Here is a 23,776-nt window from a genome sequence, read left to right as displayed (position 1 = left end):
TGTGCATCATCGTATATATATATATATATATATATATATATATATATATATATATATATATATATATATATATATATATATATATATATATATATATATATATATATATATATATATATATTCTATGCGATGACCGTAGGTTATTTCTGCCATCAGCATGGTAAGAGTTGGTTCTTTCAGTCCTCTTCCTCAGCCACAGTGAGAACCATTGGTAGACACGTCCACAAACCTTTTGGCTTCGGGTGCCTTAATGTAACATGTAACGCATTATGTAACCAATGGTCTTTTTTTTTTTTATGTTGTTGGTTTTTGTTTTCACTATTTACACAGTTACTCTTTTGAGAAAAGGAAAGAAAAACAGAAAAAACGTGTTGTGTTCCGTGGCGCGTTTTATTCGCCGGGCTGAAGTGCGCTCCCTCTCACTTTGCGCTCATGAACACTTCTGGAAAGGACACACAGAGTTCCTGCTACACCCACCATGGCTCTATTTGGCGTCATGTACGCGAGAGACGGTGTGTGTGGACTGTTTAAACAGGCATATATATATACAGTGTATATGCTGACGTTGGTTCAAGGCTTTACCAAGGGAACAATTTTTTGTCATTATGTTCATGCGGTTGTATTATTTCATCAAAGTTTCATCAATTCAAACTGATTTGGTTTAAACGTTGGCAGTTACTGTTCTTTTTTGTTTGTTTCATATTCATGTTTGTATCATTCAAAAGGCATCCTCTTCTCTCTGAATGGGACATTGCAAAATAAAGAATTACAAATGCAATCTTGCATAGTTAATCACAAAAGGTTTCATATTCATGTTGGTCACTGATATTTGAAATGGCATAGGTAATTAAACATTTACATTTTCAACCCCCTTCACAAAATAAGTGTACCTTCTTGGCATATAAATGTGGTAATGCTCAGTTTCCTCACTTAAACCATATTGCTTTGCCTCTTTCTTTTTCTCGCCAGTCAGTCGACACGGAGAGCACAGTTTATGAACATGAAATGAAGATGGTGGTGTGAAGTTCATGAAGTAATGTTGATTTGACTGGAAACCTTTTTCAGCAAGTTCATACTAGTTTTACAAGGTGATGCCTCTATCAAATGAGTAACTCAGGCCTCTCCCTCATGCCTGACTGCATAACAGTATTTCCCTTTGAAATTTTCTTCAAAGGAAATACACAAATGTTCACTAGTATCAATTATCTAACAATGTTGTTATCAGTTTGGATCACAGATCCTTCTGGCCTGACACTAATCCAAATCATGGATATTATCTCTACTCGAAAAGAAATGTAATCCCAATGAGTTTCACTCCATCCTGCCGGATGGCAAATACAAATTGAATGGAAGGACGCAGCATCCTGCACTTGTGAACTGAGAAGGCTGGGTCGATCGGTCCAATAATAAACCAACTGGTCTCCCCGCCTTCCCACCAACCGCTGAGACCATTAACCAATGGTGTGAGGTCTCACGTCCTGGGCTGATACGCTCTCGGCCAATAGAAGGGCCCGCGTGACACCAGCACACACGGTTGTGTGAATGTTTCATGAGTTAAACTTTATGATGCACTGGGACGGTTTCCTCTCTGACCCTTGCTAATGGGACCTTTTCATTTTTTTGTCTCTCTCAGATGATCCGGATCAATTTACAGGATCGTCATGGTGATAGAGCAGGGTAGGGCAGGAAGTTAGCCAGGGATCTGATGATGCTGTTTGGGAAATAATGTCACATGGAACTAAAGATAGCACACAAACGGTTTGTAGCAGTAGGGTGCACTCACACTACAGATATGTCTAGCTTTTCAACACCAATCAATCAGTCATCAGCATCTCTGTTAGCTGCATCATCTTAGTGTTATTACAGCAGTTTAATTGTAATCAATGTACTGCATGGGAAAAGGGTGCTCCCAGGTTCTCAAAGTTTTGTTTCTTTGCAAAAACATTGCACCTTTGCTAACTGATGTATTTTTGTATTTGTGCTGATTAGTAATTCAATCAGGTTAAATTAATAAAAAGTGGAAGACTTTTACTTTATGAATCTGGAATGGATGACATAAAGACCTCACTTGAATGTAGCCTCTCTTCAGGATCTCAGATCACGGTCTTCCCCGTCGACACTTCAGTCAGGCCTGCGGAGTGCTGAGAAATCCTTCTTTGACCGACCGCTTTCATTTATTATTAGCCGCGTTTCCATTCTTCACAACGCCATCGATACACCACAGAATTTTGACTTTTTTAAGATCGTAGTAGAAACACGATGCCAAGTTGTTTAGAAGTATTGCTACACACACACACACACACACACACTGCACGCACACTGCACGCACCCCAATCCTATCCCACCACCCCACCCCGTCCAGCCGGGTAGCTAGCCCCCCCCCCCGGCCCACCATCCCAGACAGACTGCATGGGTAAAACGACACCGGATTCCTGGAGTGACTCCTTGCAGCGGCCAAGGACATCTCCAGGCTTGGTATTTGTAAACAAGTAGTATTCCTGTTGCCCGGCTCGACCCAACTGGGCTACCAAAGGGACCTATGCTGCTAGGCCTCTGCACTGCAACTCTTACACACACAGAGAGATGCGTGTGTGTTACCTTCAGGCCATGGTGTAGTTTAGGACACACACGATGTAGTGTAAACCTTCCGGATCCTATGGAGTCTATGAACGACTGAGTGATTCATAGACACGATTAAATGATAGTATACCAGGTATATCTGTGTGGGTTTGGGGGTGTGGTGGTGGTGGTGGTGGTGGTGGTGGTGGTGGTGGTGGTGGTGCAGAGAGGGGGAGGGGGTGTAAGGAGGAAGCATGCTGGGTGGCAGGGTTCTAGGCTAAGCCCTCCTAAGCCTATCCATACAAACACACACACACACACACACACACACACATGCACACACACACAAGCTCAGACAACTTTTATCCTGAGCAGTAACCTGGTACATACTGATCAAATGCATCGGTTAGATCAGGGTGCCTACCATCTGCTTTGGTTTCTTGCAACACGATCCATCTATTATCCTTTTGAATCAAAAGTACATGAGGGATGTGACCCTGATATGATTTATTTATTTTTTGTCCTTGGGTGGGTTCCAATAATGTTCTTTCTGCCTCCATGCTTTTGCTCGTTCACTATGCTCTAGTAGAGACAAGCAGCGGCCATGTCCCCGCACCCCCTACGTCTTTTAATTAAGCCAAAGCAGTTCCTGGGATGTTTTTAAGTATACGATATGGATGCTATATGCTTGTAAGCTGTAGCTGTGACTACTAGTAAGCTGTGACTATTCCATCGTCACAGCTTACCATGTTTTAAAGGTTCAGAGTAAAATGTTGAACTGGCAGGATGTGAACAAAGGGAAGTTTTATGCAATACCATGGTTTTTGGTTCTTATATTGGGCTCATGACAGTGCCAAATAGCAGCAGAACCTTTAGCAGCACCAATAGCGGTTAATTCCTTTTAGATCCTTTCCACAAGAGGTTAAGGTCCTAACCTCAACCTATTGCCCTTTAAACTCTTTCCTATAGGTTCTCCAGAATCCAAGACTTAAAACAGATCACGGTTGCATCTCCCACCTAACCATAGATCACCATATAACCTCCATGGAAAATGATTTACTTTGTGTATTTATTTTTGGACTGACCTTCAACATGCTGGTTAACCGAAAACAGCATGACAGTGTGACAACCATAGCTGTGTTTGTGTGTATGTGTGTGTGTGTATGCCTATATGCATGTGTGTGTGCGTGTGTGTATGCCTATGTGCGTGTGTGTGTGTGTGTGTGTGTGTGTGTGTGTGTGCATTCGCAAGGCGAACATGTACATGTGTGTGTGTGTTTCTCCATCAGTGCCGGGTCATTACGCCGTGCATTAATACTCTAAACGTGTCAGAGTTACACAAGCGTGTCTTTGCACTTCCTTGCATCAGTGCCCCTGGTTGCGCGCGCTCTGAGGTATGCGGCGATGGTGGAGAGCTGGAGCTCTCCGCCCAGCTTGTGCACAGACGCTCCCAGGGCTATTTATGCGCGCGCCTCCCGCCGTGTCTCCGTGCTTTGGGCGGTTTTGGGGCCATGCGGGATCCCATGACAGTATTTCCGTCCACATGCTTAGTAGATGTCTATTTGTCCAAGCTCGAGTGACGCTGTGAAGCCCTCTGCTGATCTGTGCAAGGTCGCCCTCCACCGCTTCTGCAGGGCTGATCCCCCAGGCCCACTGGGGTTTCAGTATTAACGCTCCAGACGTATTCTGGGGGACTGGAAGGTGATTATTTATTTCATTTAAGATTATGTTAGATGAGAGTAAAAAAGGGTATTTCTTTTTTTGCATTATCCGAACTGGCCATCAAGTCCCATCGTTAAAGTGTGCGCATTCTGAACTGTTGGCAGTGCTGTATCTAAAATTCCTTTATTCTTAATGGATGAGAAGTTGAAGGATGCGCATATTTCCTTAATATGCAAATTTTGGTTTTGCACGCGGCCCATGTTGATCTTCGACGTATGTTTGAGTCATTAATTCAAAATGAAGGATAGTCATATGTAGGCAAACATGAGCCACTGGATCAACTTTTATGGCCGTTTATTTGCTACATTAACATTAAGAAATTCCCATTAATTCCAGTCACATTGATTTGAACAGGCTTAAAGGACCTGTGGCCAGGTCAAAGGTCAAAACTCTGTTACAATATGCTTCTAATGCATCCACTAGCTCCAAATGAACGGAATCAAAGACAATATGTTGAATATTTTTCAGATGACAATAGGAAATCAGTTCTAAAGAATATCTCCTGCGGCTTGCCATGTAAATTAAACATGACTCACTCATCAGATTACATCTGCCAAAAAAATTTGATTATAAATTCCTGGGGTTGGTCTGGGCATGTCAGAAAAATGCGTAGCCTTTAGCCACTTAAAGTGAAGGTGAAAAATGTGAACATGTTTGATGATTTGATAGGACTTGAGGGAAAATGATCAAGCACCCAAGCACGCGTCCACACCCAAAGGTTCTGTGGAATGACACCTTCCACGAACTATGAATTCAGGCGTGTCAAATCCTATAATGTTTATAAAGGTCAATATTTTACACACCTCGAATAAGGTTGAATGCACCTTCAAATACATTACAAATTTATAATGAGAAAACAAACAAACAAAAGCCAAACAGAAAACAGATTAACAATTAATAAAACAATCAATTTTCTTGTGTTAAACGGGGTTCTGGCGTGGCTGTTGCACTGTTAGCGCTGTAACTCTTACATTTTTTAAGGACAACAATTTAAAAAAATGTATTTAACGTTTTTTATCCGGTACACTTCTACTCACCTCAGTGATACTTTCTGATCCGTCTTTCTTAATTCTACTTTCTGAATTCTCAAAGAATTCTTGTGTGTCTTAACGGGGACAAAAAAAGGACAAAGACATGTCCCTCCGTCACCCACCCACCCATCAGAGGTGCGGGGCGGGGCTTTTGAAACATGCACTCCCCTTCAGTACCTTAAAGATAAATCATCCTATCGCTGAAGCACCTCTGATCGATTGTCCCCTACTCGACACTTGACACGTGTGACCTGGCATCAGCTAATAAACTCTGGGGGTCAACCCCATTCCGATTCAATCCATGCCATTACAATGAGTCAGAGTGTAACTGAAGGTTACAGGCATTGTCCCAGGGACAGCCAATGGATGGCATTCTTCCTTCTCTCCGACCACTGCCTGAACGCAATGAATTCATGAATGAACCGATGAACAAATGAAAGAACAAATACATGAATGAATGGGTGGATCGTTAAGGCCCCTCGTTACACCCGGTTTCCGCCTTTGGTCGTCCATCCAAATTGAAGACCCACTCGACAGCTGGAAAAGCCTCAATCATTTGATTCCTAGTGCAGTTTCAGTCAGTCTGTCCTCCTTCTCTCCCATTCGTTCACCACAGGGCTGAAGATGGAGGGAGGAAGGGGGGGGGGGGGGGGGGGGGGGGGGGGGCAACAAGGGGGTTTAGGATGGGGTGGGGGGGAGGCAGGTGGTGTCTGCTGGGAAGAGCAGGTGGATGTGTGGATCTGGGGGAGGGATGGCCCTTTGATCTGGGAGGAAAGAAAACATGCACTCATGCACTCCACATGCCCTTCAACCTGCTCCCAGCCGCTCCCCCCTGCACACACACACACACACACACACACACACCCCCACCCTCCACACCGGCTGTCCTGCTGTGTCTGTGAGGGGGGATACAGGCAGCACCAGACCCCTCTATCCAAGGTGTAGAAAACCCTTTTCCTTGCCTGGGGGTATGGATTTCTTCTTGGAGTCTTCTTGGAGTCCTTCCACCACACCTTCCATGACTGCTAGCCTCGTAAAGTGTTGATCAACCATCATGAAATCGGCTACAGTGGAGGCTAACAGTTAGGACTCGTTGTGTATCGACAGTCGACGGTCATGTAATGGGAGTTTCAGCATAAAGGTCACCTTCATGCTAGTATAAGTATCTCAGAAACAGCGCTGTCTGGTCTTTCTGATCTCTGATCCAAAGACAGCATTTGCATTAGTTCATGTGGTTGCGGCTGTAGTCCTTCATTTTTGTATTCGTGTTGTATTCTCAATTTCTCAACCCCCATTTTCACAGTTTCTTTCCATTCTGTCCCTCTTTTCTTCATGTCACCACTGCTAGGGTACATACGTTTCAGTGCATCAGATACATGGTATAGACCAAGCTTTTGTGAGTACGTTTACTATGGGCCTGCATTGAATTCGCGGCACCGGTCGTACACAAGTGAGTTAATCATCGCCAGTTCCTCCCACCTGACTTCCTGCCCCTCCTCTACTATTAATACCCATCCCTCTCCATCGCTCATGCATGTGACTCACAGTGCAGCCCGTCAACCCAAAGTGTGCCATTCGACTTCCGTTAATGCGTGCGTGCATGGAATTGTGTGTGTGTGTGTTTTCGCCTGGCACATCTGGGTCTGGCTTGTTTTGTCTTGGGAAATACCTTCCCAATGTAGGGGCAGGGCCCAGGAGAGGACTAGTTATGCTCTCTGAATATCATCCGCGCGGAAACGAGAAACGCCCTGGTGTTTACCTACCGTTTGAAACACCCCAGCCCATCTAGCAAAGGTCTCTTCTCCCTCTCTCCACTAATCCAATTAGGGGTATTAGGAGGACAGTCTGAGAAAAAACAACCACCTTTTTTTTTTGTAGCTCTTGTTCTTTTGTAGCTCTCTGCACCATCTTGTCTGATAGACAAATTGGGCCCAGACGTGCGAGCAAATTGTAATGCGGTTAAAGGCGTCGTGAAGAGCCGGCCGTAACAAGATTTAGAACCCTCGCGGGAGGAGCAGCTGACTGCTGCCGTCAGGCAAGTCATTAGGGGGAAAGGTGGGTGTGTTTGTGTGTGTGTGTGTGTGTGTGTGTGTGCTCTGTGCTCCTGTAGGTGTGCTGACTGTGTTCAGATCTGCACTGTTGCATTCTCTGGAGGCAAAGTATCTGCGTGGGCTGGATGGAGAACATTGCACAAATCATAACTCACCGGCAGTGAGTCCTGCTCCTCACTGCGCCAGCCTGCGCAGGTACAGATCAGAACACATCATGCTTAGTCATTGGTCCGATTGTGCAATGCACTCTATACACTTATCTACATAAAGCCTGCCTTCTCATATGCAAGAGAGGGGACATTATAAGGTGTTCCCAGGGTATCTGGGGATACCTATTGTTATTTTACTGACATTTACAGGGTAAAATTTGAAGCGCCTGAGGAAATAACACAATGTTTCCCTCCAAAGAACTGCATCCTAGCGCCTTTCTGATGCTGGGGGCCTTACGGCCGAGCGGCGTGTGTGCTCGTGTACGCCCAGGTGACACCGTGTGTGCAGTGCGGTGCACTTACACTTCCCGCTGTACAGAAAGCATTTTCTCAGGAGCCAAGGTCAAAGTGTTTGCCACGTCCTTTGCTATGCGGAGAATGAGAGTGGGCCTCGCTCAGTCTCCGAGGCTTTTGGCCGACTCCAGAAAGTCGCAGTCATTGTGTGTCAGCCGTGAGGGGAACAAAGACATTTCCCCCCGGAGGAACTTTGGGTTCCTGTCGATAAGGAGGCCCGCGTTCTCCAGCCGGCCCCGTGTTTACATGCTTCTCTCGCTGTGTGTGTGTGTGTGTGTGCGTGCCCGCGGTGTGTTTGTGTGCCAGTGCATGTACCTGTTTGTGTATGTGTGTGTGTGTGTTCATGTGTGTGTTTTGCCTGCATGTGTTTTTGTTTGTGTCTTAATCTGTGTGTGTGTGTGTGTGTGTGTGTGTATACCTGACTGTATGTGTGTGTGTGTGTGTGTGTTTGTCACAGTGGAATTCTGTGGTGCAACATAAGCGCAAGTGGCGTCTGTATAAATATAACCTCTCTTGAAAGAAACATCAACGCTCGGGAGTGGGGGGGGGGGGGGGGGGGGTGTCGGTATTTGTGTGCAAATTTGTGTGCTTGCATGTGTGTATATGTGTTTGTGCGTGAGTGTGTTAGCGATTGTACTGAATTGTTCTATGTGTAGCACTGGCTCGACATATCATTATCTCAAGCTTTGTAAATGGGACATGTTTCATTTATTGAGTGTAGATAACAATAAAATATCAGTGCAGGGACACCCCCCAAACCAGTGCGTTCCCCAACCGTGACTGTGTCGGTGACCTGCTGACCCGAGGCCGGAGCCCCTACTTAGTGAGGTGGGGACATGCTGTATATATGTGTGCATGCACTTGTTTCTTAGCACAGCCTGATTGTGTGTTCTAATGTGTGTAGCATTGCAGCCTCTCAAGCCGTCTGATGCCAACCAATCAAGGTGGGCATCAAAGGATACACACACACACACACACACACACACACATGCAATTCTTGGATGGTAGCTCATCTGCATGCAAAAGTAGAGCAACACAATTACCACTGTCCGCTAGGTTGACGAGACCTCAGACCATTATAATTCCAAACGCATGACTTTTCCCTTCATTTGGGCCACTTTTCCATTTGCACACCTTTTGAGAACTCCCTGAACGAGTTGAGACAGGGAGAGCGAGAGAGAGCCATATATCATTTGAGAGACTACTACTTTGCTCCTGACACAAGGAGTACACAGGCATCGCTCATAATACGCACCAACCCACACATAGTTCCTTTCTGATCCTCTCTCTCTCTCTCTCTCTCTCTCTCTCTCTCTCTCCCTCTCCCTCTCCCTCTCTCTCTCTCTCCCTCCCTCTCCCTCTCTCTCTCTCTCTCTCTCTCTCTCTCTCTCTCTCTTTCCCTCTCTCTTTCTTTTGCAGATGAGGTGAGGCCATGTGATGGTATAAGTTCTTAGATCTACATCCCTGAGGCTGAGAACATATACTCCTCCTGAGAACACGCGGATGACCTTCCTACTGCTCTCCCAGGGGCCACCGGGGGCAGCAACAGCCCCGTGTCTGCTGCCCTTCCTGGACGGTTAGCGGTGGCTAATTGCCAATAGCCTCTCAAAGAAAGACTACATCTGTACTGGGGATTCACTTAGCATGGAGTGTTGAGTCGCAGGCTTTTATCTCCTCGGGTTCCCACGCCTGCCCAGCGAGCTATGGGGACAGTTTGAGGCAAGGGTGCCCAGGGTTAGCTTAGATTAGCTTGAGAAAAAAAGCCTATAGTCAATTTGGGTGTTTGTGTGTGTGTGTGTGTGTGTGTGTGTGTGTGTGTGTGTGTGTGTGTGCGTGTGTTTGCGTGTGTGTGTGAGTGTTTGTTTGCATGCGCGTATGTAAGTCTTATCAAGATATAGCGTAAAATGTTTGATACCAGATGATTTGCTTAAAAATGTGCATTACATACAATTCTGAATACTAATATCAAATATGCCTCGGATTTAAATGGCTTCTCAGTGAACATTATTTATTTTGCAAGGCCTGGCTGAAAAAAACGATTTGCACCATTCCTGATAAATGGGACTCGGTTGCTGAGCCGCTGAGCAACAGGAGCGATTCAGATCTCTGTCAGCGTCTCTGTCAACCGTTTGTCAAACGACTTGCTGATGATCCTGGAACAGATTTGGTTTTCTTGCGATGAGTGTCATACTGTCTAACGAGGCGGCTGGGCTCGTGATTCATCTCTCGCCTTCCTCCACCACCACCCAGCTACAGTATCTGCAGGGCGGATTTCTCCCTCCACCTAGAAAGAAAGGAGGATAGATCATCATCTGATGTTCTGTGTGCCTGCCTCGCTGTGTGGGTTGATGTAATGAAATGCAACAGCGCTTGTGCCGTGATCAAGTGATGAGAATACAGATAGTGGCATTGACGATGCAGAAGGGGTGCGGAGTGGGGGGGCGGTTCGCTGCCTGGCCTAACGGTGACACCTGATAAGGGTGGATGTGGGTGGAGAGGGGGTGGTGTAGGAAGGGATGGGTAGGAGAGCAGGGATGGATACAGGGCTACTTGTTGGCAGCGGAATCACCGCCAGGGATTTTGAGTTGTGAGTGGTAACCGCCAGGCACCTCACACATCAGCCTTTTACTCATCGTGTGTGAGGTGGGGATGGTGGTGGTGCTGGTGGAGGTGGTGGAGGTGGTGGAGGTGGTGGTGGTGGTGGTGGTGGTGGAGGTGGTGGTGGTGGTGGCGGAGGTGGTGGAGGAGGTGGAGGTGGTGGAGGTGGTGGTGGTGGAGGTGGTGGTGGAGGTGGTGGAGGTGGTGGTGGTGGAGGTGGAGGTGGTGGTGGGGGAGGGGGGTGGGGCTTGTTTGGGCATGTTTTTGTGAGCGGTCCGAAACATTTCGTAATGCAAAAAATAACGTGGCGATGTGAGAGGGAGATGCGAGATGGAGGGCTATGTTTATATCATCATTGTTTTTTAACATTTCTATCTCACAAAAATTGTCAAAAAACAGTGGAAGATAAATAGACGAGTGCTTTATTCACGCCTGTGGTAAATGGAGGCATAGTCTCCCCACACCCTGAGTAAAGGTTATGTTCTTTGCAACCTCTCACACGCCATAACTCTGCCAAGAATCCCATTTTAGGTTTCTATTGATCGGTAGATATGGCTGCCAGTACACAGCAGTAAGCAAGAAGAACCTCCCTGTTGACTTATCGTCATAATTATTCTCATGCATTTCTTCAAATAAACCCTTTGCCTGTTGTGCTTTCATAGTGTTACCAACTCAGCTTCCTCCGCCTCGTGGCGGTTTTGAAGCTGGCTCATTGATTTTCTCCAGTGGAGGAGTCAATGCAGCAACCAGCTCCACTGCAGCAGGCAGGGGAAGGTCAGCAAGTTTACAGGCAGAGGGAAGGAGAGAGAGAGAGAGAGAGAGAGAGAGAGAGAGAGAGAGAGAGAGAGAGAGAGAGAGGCAATGAGAGGCAAAAGGGAGTCTTTTCTATACCATTGTATAGTCCCACTGAATGAACATTGTTGCATTGCATATGCTTTAAAGATACATTGCATTCTTATGTGTCTCAACCAGAGACTGTATGAAGGTGCTCACAAAGCTCTATTGTTATTGGTGTGTGTCTGACAGCGTGATGCAGACGGATATTCAGCCTCCCCTAATGGTGTCTGGGGATTTATTGACGGTGCCTTCCTGTAAGGTGGTTGTTGTTATGCTGTTCGTTGCCAGTGGATTTCAAAGCTTATATGGAGAAAAATAAATTCCTGTATGAAAGTTTCCTGTATATTAGTTTCCTGTATCGTAAAAACATTCTTCCCTTCATTATCAGTGAGATGACTTGGAAATTAGAGTTGGATGAGTGTAGGCTCGTAGCCGGGATATGCTGGACAGAAGATAACACCATGCGGGGGGTGTGTGTGTGTGTGTGTGATTGTGTGTGTGTGTGTGTGTGTGTGTGTGTAGGTGGGGTTTACTTTACACTCCAAGGCATTGTGGGTGGATTGAGGGATTCAACAGATGCACAAATAAGAAAATGTTATACGTGTTTTGTTGTAATGGTAACTGCAGCCATTAGAAGTGGTTGAGTAGATGGCATATTGGACATTGGAAGAAGTCTGCTACCTCTGCCTCCCCTCCACATGCATAAATCCATTGATCCCATTCAATCCCTTAAATGATTTCTCCCTAATTGATGTTAAACATTAAAGGGGTTGTGTTTTACACCAATCCCTCTGGTCAAAATGGAGACTTGTGAATATCTGCCAAAAAGCGGGGGAAAGAGGAAGCCGAGCAAGCCAAATGGATGAACCTGTTCCAAAATGAGAGCCAACGCTAATCAAGACAAACAGTAAACAGGCGGGCAGTATTTTAGCACCTCTTGGGCATAGAAGAAATAGGAGATTCAAAGAAAGACAGAGGGAATCTGTCCTTCGAATAGAGCCAAATATTAAGTCACAGTCAATTGCTGATTCGTTAACCAAATTTCTAATTGAGTTAAATTTCTATATATCCCTAAAGCATCACTTCCTCAAATTTCGCAATTATTATACAATGCAATTATGTTACAGTTTTGTGAATTTTTTTTTTTTTTTTCAATTTTACGAAAATCCCATCAAAGTTACAAAAAGATACATATAATGAAATATGGACGTTGGATTTGGACATGATTCAGATACCTACATTTGAACCAAGTGTCTGAATATGAGCTATTCAAAAATGGCTACACTGACCCCTATCGCCAAACCAGTAAATTCACACGCTGCTCGAGCTCTATAGCGGCCCCTGCAGTATGAATGATTAAAGGAAATAACTATTGAATCATGAGCAGCGCACCTTGACCGAACAACGATTTGAAGAAGTTGCTTAAGCAATAGGCTGAAAGGACAGCAGAACCACGTCCTTCTTAGCCCACCAGTGTGTGGCCTGCTATATTAAAATGAAAATGTTTTCACACACTGTTTTTGAGAGTGAGTGCTGTTCCTTCAATGATGGAAGGATGCAACCGAAAATAACGGTGCTGCTCTCATGTCTGTGGCATATTCACCATTGCTTTTGTGTCCCATGGACATTCATTGTTGACCAAAAAGAACGAAAAAGTCACATAGCTTCTAGTTGGAAGATCTTATTGTCACAAATACCTAAAACAATATGAAAAAGCAGCAGCCAAAACATACTTAACAAAGATGTTTTAGGTGAAAAATGTTATTCAATCATAATGTTGAATTCATTGTTGTAGGCCTTCTGTGTTGTATAGAATCCAATTGAATGAGTGTCACGTGTGTGGTGGGACAATACTTGGGGATGCCGTGCAGACAAACGAGAACCACCACAGCCTTCTCTCTTTTAAGTTAGCAGGTCGCAGTTAGGGAGTTTCTTAATCATTACCGATGAATGACCCCCTCACCCTCCCCCTTTGCACCCAGACAATAACCCGGCTAAATAACGGAGCGTTCCGACATTCTCTGCTTTTCACTGTAAACACAAAGGGAGCCATTCTCCAGGCGGGGCTATCAATCAGGGGTCGTTGTGGTTGGGGGACAATGCAGCACAATGTAGCCGTGTCATGCTCTCTGTGGTGGCTGCTGGGTAGGCCGGCGGTGGTCGAGGTGGAGGTGGTGTGCTTTGGCTTGAGGGAACACACACACACACACACACACACACACACACACACACACACACACATACACACACACACATTTCTAACCCCTTGTGTCTTGGAGCCCTGCTGTGCCGGCCCGATGGCTCCTTCAGTGATGAAGAAGCGCGAAGAGGCAGAGAAAGGGCACGTCTTAGCGTTGGCATGATGTCCTTGGTCACACACAGCTCTCTCCTCTCCACCAGGAAGGCCCCTCTGGGAGACTTGGGAATGCAGATGTTTTTAATGGAGACAAATGATCAGACAAGGACAAGTAGGGTCAGGCTGAGGACATGTTCATTGGGTCAGGAGAGGGAGTCAAACACAGGCTTACCGGTTCAGGTTGGGACGATTCCGTTGTTGTGTTGTGAGTCGTAAAGACACGCACGCACACGCATGCACGCACAGAAATGCACATGCAGACACACACACACACACACCACACCACGCACACAAACACACACACACACACACACACACAAACACACACACACACACGCACACACACACACACACACACAGGTTGGAGTCTCTTACTTGGAGTAAGACTGGCCAGATGGCAGGGGGAGGCAGACCAAAGCATTTCTACAATCCCGACTGATCACCATTCATTGAGTGACAGAAGGAAGCAACACAAAGCCACATAGAGTGTATTCTACTGATCTACTTGATGGAATTGCTTTAGGGACAAACTGCTGCACCCATTAATACAGAGACATACGTTTGTGTCTTGGTTCAGTGTAACCGTACTATAAACGTTGGTGTTCGCAAAGTTAATTACTTGTGTGTGTGTGTGTGTGTGTGTGTGTGTGTGTGTGTGTTTGTGTGTGTGTGTGTGTGTTTGTGTGCCAGCGTGTGTGTGTGTGTGTGTGTGTGTGTGTGTGTGTGTGTGTGTGTGTGTGTGTGCACATTTGCATCTTTTAATGACCACTAGAGGGCAGTATTGTCGTAGTACACCATCGAGAGACGACTAGAAACCCTTCGTGTGTGCGCTGGTCGATGCTGGTGATGCCTCCAACACAGGCACACGTTGATGGTGAGCTAAATAAGATGTTACATCAATGCAAATTGATCTACAAACTGACAGAGGTCGCCAAATCGCCGTTGAGAACTTTCACAGCCTTTTGGTTTCACAGGAGGCACTGCGCCTAACGTTATTTATCAAAGATGCTCTCCACTCGGCACTGTTTATAGTCTTCCCTTTAGATGGTTACATTGCGTGGTGCGCTATAATAAATATCACTTTGAATGATAGCGTGGCTCAGCCTACAAGTTAGCTTGAATTATGTTGCTACACTATGTGTGTGTGTGTGTGTGTGTGTGTGTGTGTGTGTGTTTGTGTGTGTGTGTGCGCGCGCGCGCGCGAACCAGACTCCTTGAACTGACGGCACCCATTAAAAAAGCCAAACCTGGCTTTCCAGAGAGCGGTCGAAACCCACATCACAGGGAGAGAGAGGACCGCTACGTCCAGAAGTGTAGACACTCTCACACACACACACACGCACGCACGCACGCACGCAAGCACGCACACACACACGCATACGCATACACGCACACACCTACACAAACATAATTACTTTTGACGGATATGTATTCTTCATATTGCGCACGCTTGTAAATAATGATCGTATTTCTTATATTTTTTTATGATTTGTTTTCTTTTTTCCATTTACTTTCTAGTGTGCTCTGTTTAGAATTGATGGCACTTTAAAGGTAGAGAAAGACGGGTACTCGAGCATTCAGATTAATGTGATTAGCACATTCATTACCATTGCATAGCCATTACACTCTTGATGCAGGGGAGGTAGAACCATTTGTTACTCAAAGTGAAAACGAGCAAGTAGGAGTAGGAGTATGCACAAGAAGCCATTATATCCACAGTCTTGTTTAGTTTCTGTTTGTCACCTTACCTTTAAAGCATAAATACAAATTTGCCCCTCTATCATGTTCAACCTTATTCCTATAGTCGTGGACGGTTGGAAAAGGTTTTTGTACTACTGTCTTACTGGAATAATGCACTTATAAGAAACAATGGATTTGGCATGAAATTAGGTCCCATCCAAACTCATACACACTTTTTTCCTCATTACAAAACCAAAGCCTCAAGGGCCCATCAGAGTGTTCAACTTTTCATGGAAAGAATATAATCGTATCGTCACAGTTGGACTGTGCTTTAATTGCTTGAAGGTATGCGTGACAGCTGTGTCGATTCCCCCAAAAGTGGTTGTTGTATGCTTCCATATATGGGCAGACTTTGCAGCTCTGCATGGCAGGGCAAATGTTATCTGGTGCAAGCAAGAAACACTTGTCTTGTCGACACATCACATTGACTGCGGTGTTGTGGCAGCTCTTCTGATATGTATTTTTGTACTTTGTGACAGTGATTGTGCCGTCTTTGAGGTGCGGTAGGCAAGATTTAAAAAATGTAAGAAGAGAGTCAGCCAAAAGTGATATTCTCATAGATCATTTCACTCACTTATAGCCAAGGCATGGCAATGGAAAAATTACTCTCAAATTCAGCCACTGCTGAGACTCACTTGGACAAAAAAAAGAGTCAAAACACCACCATGGTCGAATAACACCACTGAGTCAATAGAGTATAGTTATAATATATTATATGGTGTATATATGGTAAGTATGTTTCTGGTTTTACAGTTCTGAAGAGCCCTCCTTCAGTAGAACCCATTCATCAACAGTAATTCACTTCAACAGCATCATCAAAGTGAAACTCGGCTTAACAGCTTGACTTTAATTTGGCCAACAGAAATCTCTGGCAGTCTCCATCTTAATTGAGTGATGAGTGAGGAGTCATGCAGGATTTTCTGGCTTTCGGGGTGACACATAACCATAAACCTTTCAACGGCTACGCAAACAAACTACTACTCACTCAGGGCCAATACTAAACTCTAGATCCCCCCCTCCCCAATCCTCCTCCTCCATGCCTTTTGTAATGAAAATGTCGGCTCCATTAATGAAAGGTCACTGCAAAAGTTTATCTGCTGAACTAAATATGACCTGATAGCATAAACCAGGTGGACATTATCATGGATAATGCTGAGGGGGAAATACCATCCATGTTTGGGCTGCCTTTGGTACACTATCTTCAAGCGAGGTGTTGTGGTCCGAGTTCAGACCTCCACCAGGCTTCCTGATCTATGGTTCTCTTAACCAATACTTTCTCCTGACTAATGGTTGACGTTCACCTGAACAATTGTTTCTCTTGACCAATGGCTCACCTGATCAACGGGAAAATTAGAAACTGCTTTCTTAACTGCAGTGTTGGGTGTTTTTTAATATATGTTTTTGTTATAACCTTGTTATCAAACATTAAAGGCCAAGTGCCTAGCCCATTAAGTCATTTTAAAGCATGAGGGTTAAACGAGCAGTAACCAAAGTAGTAACCTAAGAGAGTTAAGGGATGCTAAGGCAACACTAAACACTGATGATGCTGAGTAAGATTAACGAATAAACGGCTACTAATACATGTGTGCGCACGATATATATTATTATTATAATTTATTTTTTTTAAAGCCACAAGAGGGCAGCAACATTCTGTTGTAAACACATTTAACCAAGTGCAGCATTTAGCGAAGACAAATCAAGTCAACAGAGGAATATACTCGGCGCTCCAAATTTGAAACAAGCCTAGCGCTGGAGAGTGCTTGCATCCACAGCTGACAAGCTGTAATAAATAATGTCATTCTGTGACGTTTTCCTTTGGTTGTGGACCCAGCAAGAAAGACGCCAAAAATAATTAAATACATGGCTACAAAACACACTGACCTAATTGTTCTGCCTGTAGGGTTGTCAAAGCAAGTGGCAATAAGCCATGGGAACGCATAATGAGTAATGTAAAAACTAAAAAAGAATAAATAAAATGCACCTGCCCTCCCCTCTTCTTGTTTCAATGCATGTCAATTCGACATGATTTGTTGACTTGCTGAAACTTAACAACACCATTAAATGGCTTTTAACTTGAACAAAAAAAACGACACATCTTGGTTGTTGCATGGTCAGGGTTTTATCGTGTGTGAAAAGAGGGGGAAATAGACAAGGGGGATATAAAGAATCTTTCCTTTGGAGGGAACCTGAAAGGTTTTACATAAATCACCATTCACCAGGACATGAACAGACTGGATAGATACTCAGTATGAACGCACGCAGGCCCACACGCACAAATGCACATGCACACACACACGCATACACAAAGAAGAATAAGCAACCACCAAAGTTAATGGAACTGACAGACTGAATCAAGACACCAATATTGATCTAAAGCCTTAAACCGCGATCTACATAGCCTACAACGTGTATACAGTATGATCGTAAAAGTATGAAAACAAAAAAACGAAAATAATTCTGTGAAAAGATATTAACTTAGAAGATATATGCTCATGTCTGCTTAATATTTTGAAGCTCCATCCAATTATCCCCAATTTTAAACGACAAATAAGTTTGTCTGCCTGAGAGGCTGACAGGTCCCTAAGTTGAAACCAACATTTTTCTAATTTATATATATATATTATAGCAACATAATTCAATTATGTATATAAAATATATGAATCAAAATGAACCCTATCTTATAATAGTAAAAAAATAAAACTCATACTTCAATGAGGGTTTTTATTTTTTTCCGTGCCGTACGGTGGCTGGTTCTGTGGGTTTTCAGTTTTTTAGGGTTATTTTTTCTTTCTTTCCTCAGGATGCCGTTGTTTTTTAATTGCTTTTTGGGAAGAGCAGCATTACTCCCACATCACAATGTGTACCAGGGGAGAATGTGAGGCACGGTACGCTCAGTCATAAATAACTTCGGCCTTCACAGAAAGCAGCGGAAGCAACTCCCAGGGACTGCCACACTCCACTGCCTCGCTCTCCCACTCTCTCTCTCTCTCTCTCTCTCTCTCTCTCTCTCTCTCTCTCTCTCTCTCCCTCTCTTTCTCTCGTTCTAAGATCTGCCTTCACACTCATTGTTCTCTTACTGTTTGTTGCTTACACCTCTGAAGGAATCGAAGCTTGTCAGAGCGAACGTCTAACAGCCGGGTCTACAAATATCAAGCAAATACATAGATTCTTATGCATTTGCAGATACACTTAGATTCTAATCCCATCCAAATTGTGCCTTTGAATTGTAAATCCGGCTTCATAAACCTGGAGGATTTCCTTGTTTGGCCTTCGCTCTTCCTTTTCGTACGGAATTTCTTGGGTCCCTTTTCCTCCTGCCTTTTCCTTCTGTTTCTCGTTAGTCTTCCCTTCCCGTCCTCTATCCCCCCTCCCTGCATCCGCCCCATCTTACTCTAAAATAAATGTAGCATCATCGACTCACGCTGCTCCGTTACAGGCTGTTCTTTCATCCTAGACACCAATCATCCCTTTACCGGAATTGCGGACATGAAAGTAACCAACCGATACTGTCTCGCCGGAACCTGCTGTTTGTTCACAGTTGGATCACCATGGAGACAATTGTTCTTGTCCTCGCGTTGCACCTTAACAAGGTGGAAGAGGCGTTTTGTTTTTGTTGCTGATATGCAGTGGAAACATGTTCCCTTTGACACTGTGTATCGTCTCCAATTATTGTTTTGTCCCACAGAAAGCCCACCCACCCGCTGACCCTCTGTGTCTTTCTCGGTCACTCACCTGCATGGAAGCATTGTTGGCCCTAACCTGAATTGCAACGAATCAGACACAAGTCTGCTTCCCGATGAATCATCTTCTCGATCTTTCATGTGTGTGACGGTCAATCCAAGCGATCGCCCTGATGAGATTGTTAGAGCAGCAAAAGATAAAAGAAAACCTTTTCCTTAGCACCCTAAACTAACCTATAGGGGAGTCGCGGCAATCCTGGTTCGGGCAAATTATCTTCAAAGACACTTTTCCGTGACCTGAGGCTAAGGACATCCGCAGTTCATCCTGACATTCAACCCCTCGACAGAAACACAATGGGGCCTCGTAAATAAAACGCTATAAAAAATGTTCTCCCACCCTGTGCCCAATCAGAACTCCGATGCCAGCTGTCAATATGCCACGCCCCCGCACATTGACCAGGCCTGACCCCGCACCACCCTCAGTTTAACAACAACAAGTTCCCACTCTCACTTCTACAAAGTGGACAACATGTGATGCCAGCCCAGTCCCGTGCCCCACTGCGGTCAGCTCGAACCTGTGACCGCGCAGGGACCTTGCCATCCTAGGATGTCACTTAGTTTTGATTCCCATTTCTGCTCTTTCAAACTGAACCGTGTGCCCGTGGCCAGCGTTCTTCACTGTGCCCTATATGAACTGGGTAATAGGGGGAAACCTGAAGTTCAGAAACAGGTTGCTCTTCGTTTAGGAATGTCCTGACCCTCCTATGCTGTTCAACTATTTTCAGCACGGAGGGTGGTCCTCGGACGATAGACTGCCGACTAGATAAAGACCTCACAAAGCTTGTGAACGAAGCCCTGGCAGGGTTATAACATTAGGAATGGGTGCCCACTTGCCCCATCTGCCTTATAGAGATGCAGATGTGAACTGTCAGCAGCAATGACCTCTTGACCCCTCCGGTTGGGGCCATGATTTCTGAGATTATGGGGCATAACCCTGATATGTTCCTCTTATTGATGCACTTCTCCTTTCTCTGACAGTGTTGACCAGCTGTTTCCGCTCTGTGGGCACCACTTTTGCATTATTTTTATTATTAATATTTATTAAGCTACATTATTTGAAAGGTCCCACCTTCTTAGACCTGTTGAAAACGTAACCCAGGCTGATCGATAGATCATGAATTTATCTTCTCAATTTGTGATTGGAGGGATGTTCAATTGTGACTTGTATAGTATCACAATGTTTTAGAAGTGTAGATGCATTGATTTTTAAAGTTAAAATCAATAATAATATGAAACAAATCAGTTCTTGATAATACAGTTGCCATAAAACCATCTATGCATTTTGGAGAATTTTTGTTTATATATCGTGGCCATTTTTACACAACATAAAAAAAAAGGAAGGTCAGCTTTTAATATGAGGGTGAGCTGGATCTCAAGGTCCTCACCAAACCAATTAGGGGAATACTATGGCGATGCCTTAGTCACACAAACCAGTGAACACCCTGGCCCTGTTCGCCCTTGGTGCCGGCACAAAGGTTTTGTCACAGCACAAAGGTTATCTTGTTATGTGATGCCAGAGAGGTTTTTCAAAAGTCACATGCAACGGTTCAAAGCAGAAAATAGTAATTACCAAATTGGATTTCAAGAAGGTTTGACACGAGCGCATCCTAATTATGCATGATTATCTCTGCGGGTGTAAGGACGGTATTTCCAGAAGATCCAGTATTTTCTTTTGCAAAACGAAGGGAGGAAAGAGGTGTGCTTGAAAGTGCATATGCATGGACTCTCTCAGGCCCACACCGGCAATTGCATTCAAAAGGTGACTCGGGCCATCCTCCCAAGGGATTAGATGCAGAAATTGGGAATTCAGTTGGCAGTAAATAGTTACTTCTGTGTTTGGCTATCTACAACCAATGTAACGTGATGAAAATTTAACAATTAAATAATTCAGTGTAAAACTGAGCCAGTGATAGGACACATACATTTTGTTTTAAAGCATTGCCTTTGAGTTTTATAAAGGTTAATTTAATATCCAAATAAACAGTTATAACGTTTATAATACATTTTCTTAAAGCATACAATCAACAACCATTTAGGCAGCTACAATTAGAAGTGCTCCACAACCCATGTTTCCAAAATAAATTGGATGTGAATGCAGCATTGTTGTAGCATAAAAAGCAATGCTTAGTTCGTATTGCTGAGTCAGTGCATGGAAAATACAGCAATGAACGTACTTTCTTTCTTTTGATCCACACAATTAAATAATACAAGAAAAGTTCATGTTAAAAGAAGAACAAGCAAGTGCAGGGATGGTGTGGATACCCCGGAACGATTATAAGACTCCCTCCCATCTAGAGAAACAACAAGACAAAGGCAAACGTAATACATGTTAGTAATACATTATACATACATTAAGGAATACATTAAATTACTCTGGGTTGTATGTTTGTGTGTGTGTGTGTTTTTGTCTTTATTTTATGGAAAACAATGTGACTATGATACGGCATATGGCATACGTTAATAGTCAAATAAGTGCAGAGATAAAAGAAGTGTCTGCGTGGGAGTTATCACACTTAGTTTGTGCCAGAACACTCATCAATCTCTAGCTATCACAGTGGAGAGGTGAGCAAATTACACGATCCAATTAGACAGCAGGGAATGATGAGGTGGCCGTGTTGGTACAAAGGTCCGGTATAAGAGCTAAGAATCCAGCTCTGGGACGAACGTACTGAGCTCGGTGGCTCACTCCACCATCAAGATATAAGGAGTCTGGATTACAAAGGGAATGGCGGATGACATTTATAAGTGGGCTAATGACATGGGTTGGAGCAGCTTGGGCACCGGGCTTTATTAAGGGGTGCAAATTGGAGGAAGCGGGTGCCAAGTTTATAACTTGAGGCCGCGACAGGGTGCCAGCTATTGAAAAGCGTAAAATCTGTGGGGTGCTTTGGAAAGAATAAACTATTCCGCGGTGTCCCGTGTGATGCGGCCAGGGCGAAGCCAAGGTAGCTTAACAATGCAGAAGAACCCTGGAGTGGTTTCTCCATTACTATTTTCTATAACGATATCAGCTTTTCATTGACTTAAATCCACTGAAATTCAAATATGTTCTTATTTGGGACTTGGAGCACATTGTTTGTCGCATTGTCAAGGAAACATCTGGACAATAGTTCTAGTTGACCGTTGTTTTTAATGCAGGGTTTGTAGGGCATTGCGTCGGAACCATCAAAAGGCTGAGATGTCCCGTTGTTCAAAAAGATTGCAATTCGTGGAATATTATTGATCGATCAGGTGTTGTATGGGGTTAAATAAGATTCTTGCTACATTTGGAACCATCTGCAGAAGTGAACCGTGGTTGGCTGGCAGCACAGTCAGAACATTTTCAGAAAAAAAGGATTGCACATTGAAGCATGAACAACCACTATCAATAAGACTGTAACGCAGGAGAAGGATAGTGTAGTCACTCCTGGGATTGATCCCCGATGACAACAATCTACCTGTAGGCATCTGTGAGAAAAAGTGTCAACTAAATAACTAAACAGTAATTTGAATAGCTAAAGAAATGTCAGGCAATGCAAATGCACTCGGAAAAGAAAGTTTTGAGCCTGAGAAAGCAATTTGTATCTGGTTTCTCTTCCAGCAACTCCCCCAGCTCTCCTGTGTAGTGTTCCTTTTCAACTGGCTTCAAATGGTTTGCTGCATCCATGTTAAGATACTTACAAGGTTACCCAGCTCACTTCTCCCTCCAAGCATTATTATAAATGTTATCAACATGACCATTCTGACCATTCCTGTCCTTCTAGTGCTGTAACTCATAGGAAGATAACATAGACATCGTGAAATGTCCATGTCCAATACTCCCTACACACTCATGGAAACACACGCACAGACCCATGTAAACACACATACATGCACACACACACACAAACACACACACATTAGCAATGGGAAGATCTTCCCTGGATAGCCCTGTTATTGTTGAGAAACTTTGCAGTGGTGTGCTGGGGCTGCAGTTTCAGAATGATTATCAACTAAGTATTAATAATAATGGTATCCGGTAAGATTGCCTCTCTATTAAGATATTTCTACTATAACTTTGCATTCTTTGCATGCATTTACAGAGGAATAGTGGCCATATTTTATCGCGGGTTCAATGTTGTTCAGAACTGTAAGAGTCTGACCATAAATCAAGGTTAAATCAATATTTTATATTGGGGTTATAAGATAAGGTTCAGGGTTGCATGGCCCTGCAAATAAAAGAGAAATCATATGAAATAGTATCTAGCAAGTGTTTGTTGTCCTCTTCATACGGATAGGAGTATTTGTTCAACCTTTTCCCAGTGTCAAACCTTCCTTTTAGTCTCCATATCTTCCTGTGGAAGGTGGCTGGCCTTGTGGCAGACACTTTCTGTTCCAGGCACCCTTCACACTCTGAGTTCTTATAGGCTACTCCTGTTCCTCTACGTTGGTTCAAAGAAGTACGCATTTATCATACTACCGAGCTGCCATCTGCACCATATATGGTTTTGATAGATTATCCATTTTATTATCTGTAGGCCTGGTCAATAATTGAATGCTATTGTTATTTTAGTTTACAAAAAAACAACAGCAACCTGTATGCTTGCTTTATTCCGGAGTGGTATTGTAAGGCCATTTAAATCCATATTAATTATTAGCCTTTTCGAAAACTTCGCCATCG

This window comes from Pollachius pollachius (genome assembly GCF_949987615.1).
Source record: "Pollachius pollachius genome assembly, chromosome: 16".
In the NCBI taxonomy this organism is placed as follows: domain Eukaryota; kingdom Metazoa; phylum Chordata; class Actinopteri; order Gadiformes; family Gadidae; genus Pollachius; species Pollachius pollachius.
This window is presented reverse-complemented; position numbering follows the sequence as displayed.